We start from the raw sequence: 3,621 nt of genomic DNA on the forward strand, positions 1-3,621 counted from the left end.
GAATTTATTTGAGAGAGAGAGAGAGAGCACAAGCAAGGGGCAGGGGCAGAGGGAAAAGCAGATTCCCTGTTGAGCAGGGAGCCTGATACGAGACTCAATCCCAGGACCCTGAAAGCACTACCCAAGCCAAAGGCCCATGCCCAACTGACTGAGACACCCAGGCACCCCTCAGAGATGTTTATCTAGAAAATCCTCAGTCTTCTGGGAAACTCTTAGGAAAAAAAAAAATTCTGGAACTCCTGAGCAAATAAAACAAGGTTTCAGGATACCAGGTAAGTATACAAAAATCAATAAGCAATGAAAAATTAAAATCTGAACTTTAAAAAAATATATATTGTTTATAATGGCACCAAATAAATAAGTATGTATGTAGAAGACTAACAAAATATGTACAGGAATTCTATGCAGAAAACTATTTAGCATTGGTGAAAAATAAAATCAAGATCCAAATGAGAGCTGATCCATGTTCATGATTTTTTTTTAAAGATTTTATTTATTTCTTTGGCAGAGACAGATCACAAGTAGGCAGAGAGGCAGGCAGAGGGAGAGGAGGAAGCAGGCTCCCTGCCGAGCAGAGAGCCCAATGCGGGGCTTGATCCCAGGACCTGAGATCATGACCTGAGCCGAAGGCAGAGGCTTTAACCCACTGAGCCACCCAGGTGCCCCCATGATCATGATTTAGAAGAGTCAGTATTGTTACAATATCCATTATTCTTAACTCAATCCATTCAATCTCACCCAAAATCCCAACAAGCAATTTTGTAGGTATTGGCAAACTGATTCTGAAGTTTATGTGGAAAGGTGAAACACCTAGATTAGCCAATATAATTCGGAAGAAGGGCACAGTTGGAAAATTCACACTACTTAATTTCAAAATCTGACATAAAGTTATAATGATCAAGATAGTCTATGGTACTAGAAAAGAACAGCTCTATAGAGCAATGGAATGGAAGAGATTAGAAAGCCCAGAAATTGATAACCACAAATATAGTCAACTGGACTTTGACAAAGAGGTAAAAGATAATCTCTCCAACAAATGGTTCTGGAACATCTGGACATCCACATGCAAAAATGGAATCTAGATACAAATGTTGTAATTTCAAAAATTAATTCAAAATGGATCATGACCTACATTTAAAATGCAAAATAATATAGAAAATCCAGGTGACCTTGGGATGACCGGGACTTTCTAGATACAATACCAAAAGCATGACTCAGGAAAAAACAGTTGCACTTATTTAAAATGTAAAACTGCTCTGTGAAAGATAATATTAGCAGATGAAAAGCCACACACTTGGGATGTTTGCAAAACATTTGTAAGATAAAACATCTAAAATATACAAGGAATTTAAAAATCTCAGTAAGAAAACAAAACCTGATTAACAAAATAGGCAAAAAATCTGAATAGACACCTCATCAAAAGAAGATATACAAGTTGCATAAATCCTATAAATATATGCTCTAAATTGTGCGACGACTCTACTTGAATAAAATACATTCTAAAAACATGCTCAGCATCATGTCCTTAGGAAATTGCTAATTAAAACACCACATACCTTTTACAATGACTAACATCCAAAATAATCACAACACTAAGTACTGGTAAAGAGATGGAGCAACAGGAATTTTCATTCATTGCTGATGGGAGTACAAAGAGGTACAGTCAGTTTGGATGGTTTTTACAAAAATAAGTGTAGTTTAAGCATAAGATCTAGCAAAAATTCTTCTTGGTGTTTTCCCAGTTGAGCTGAAATCTTAGGTGCACATAAAAACCAGCATATGGATATATATGGCAACTTTATTCATAATTGCCACATCTTGGAAGCAACCAAAATGTGCTTCAACAGGTGTAAACTGTGGTACATCCACACAATGGCATATTATTCATTGCTAAAAAGAAATGAGCCATCAAGGGGCACCTGGGTGGCTCAGTTGGTTAAGCGTCTACCTTCAGCTCAGGTCATGATCTCAGGGTCCTGGGATCGAGTCCCTCATCATGCTCTCTGCTCAGTGGAGAGTCTGCTTTCCTCTTCCCTCTCCCCACTCAGGCTTGCATGTGTGCATGCAGGTACACATTCTGTCTCTGAAATAAAATCTTTTGGGAAAAAAATGAACAATCAGGCCACAAAAAGAATGGAGGAAACTTAAATGCATATTGCTAAGTGAAAGTAACTAATCTGAAAAGGCTACATACTGAATGATTCCAACTAATGACATTCTGAAAATAGCGAAACTGTGGAGACAGTAGAAAGATCACTGGTTGTTGGGGGGGGGTTCATTCATAGGGAGAGAGAGAGGGCTAATAGGTAGAGCATGGGCAATTTTTAAAAAATATTTTATATATTTATTTGAGAGAGAGAGAGAATGAGAACCAGCAAGCATGAAAGGGAGAAGGTCAGAAGGAGAAGCAAACCCCCATGGCTCCCTCCCGTTGAGCAGGGAACCCCGATGCAGGGCTCGATCCCAGGACTCCAGGATCATGACCTGAGCCGAAGGCAGTTGCTCAACCAACTGAGCCACCCAGGAGCCCAGCATAGGCAATTTTTAAAAGCAGTGGAATTATTGTTCTGTATGGTACTGTAATGCTGGATCCATGTCATTATGCATTTTTCAAAACCCGTAGAGTATAAAACATAACAAAAGATCCTGATATAAATTACGGACTTTAGTTTTTAAAAAATGTATCAGTACCAACACCTCATCTCAGCTGGTCCACCCGAGACCCCCTGAGCGCCAACCCCATTCCCCCTGCGGTATCCCATTTCCACTCCAACAAGATGAAAGTAACTACCATGAACCAAGATAAACTCCAAACTGCAAGCACAAGTGTGCATTGGTGGGAAAGAAACTGCTCGCCTGAAGAAGGTGGTTTATAGAACAGCTACAGTGGATGATAAAAAAAAAAAAAAACTTCAGTTCTCCTTAAAGAAGTTAGGGGTAAACAGTATGTCTGGTATTGAAGAAGTGAGTATGTTCACAGACCAAGGAACAGCGATCCACTCTCACAACCCCAAAGTTCAGGCATCGCCAGTGACAAACACTTTCACCATTTTGGGCCATGCTGAGACAAAGCAGTTGACAGAAATGCTACCCACTGTCTTAAACCAAATTGGTGCAGACAGTCTGACTAGCTGAAGAAGACTGGCTGAAGTTCTGCCCACACAGTCTGTGGACGGAAAAGCCCCACTTGCTGCCGGAGAGGAGGAAGGTGATGACGTTCCAGATCTTGTGGAGAATCGTGATGAAGCTTCCAAGAATGAAGCAAACCGAATTGAGTCAAGTTCTGAAGAAGATAAAACTTGAAAAAGTTTCTGGGAGCTGCTAGTTTATACATGGCTCCTTTTTATATTAATTATTTTTATTAACATATAATGTATTATTTGCCCCACAAGTACAGGTCTGTGAATCGTTAGGTTTACACACTTCACAGCCCTCACCATATCACATGCCCTTCCCAATGTCCATAACCCCACCACACTCTCCATACCCCCCTTCCCCCGGCAACCCTCAGTTTGTTTTGTGAGATTATGATTTGTCTCCCTCTGGATCCCATCTTGTTTCATTTTTTCCTTCCCTACCCCCTCCCAAGGCCCTCATCCTGCCTCTCAAATTCCTCATATC

General features: G+C 40.3%; 1 pseudogene; it reads left to right on the top strand.

The window, feature by feature from the left end:
- Nucleotides 1–2,777: 2,777 nt before the first annotated feature.
- On the top strand, nucleotides 2,778–3,303 carry LOC101676302 (annotated as a pseudogene).
- Nucleotides 3,304–3,621: the final 318 nt, after the last annotated feature.

This window comes from Mustela putorius, unplaced genomic scaffold (assembly GCF_011764305.1).
Source record: "Mustela putorius furo isolate JIRA1106 unplaced genomic scaffold, ASM1176430v1.1 tig00003836_pilon_pilon_pilon, whole genome shotgun sequence".
NCBI lineage: Eukaryota > Metazoa > Chordata > Mammalia > Carnivora > Mustelidae > Mustela > Mustela putorius.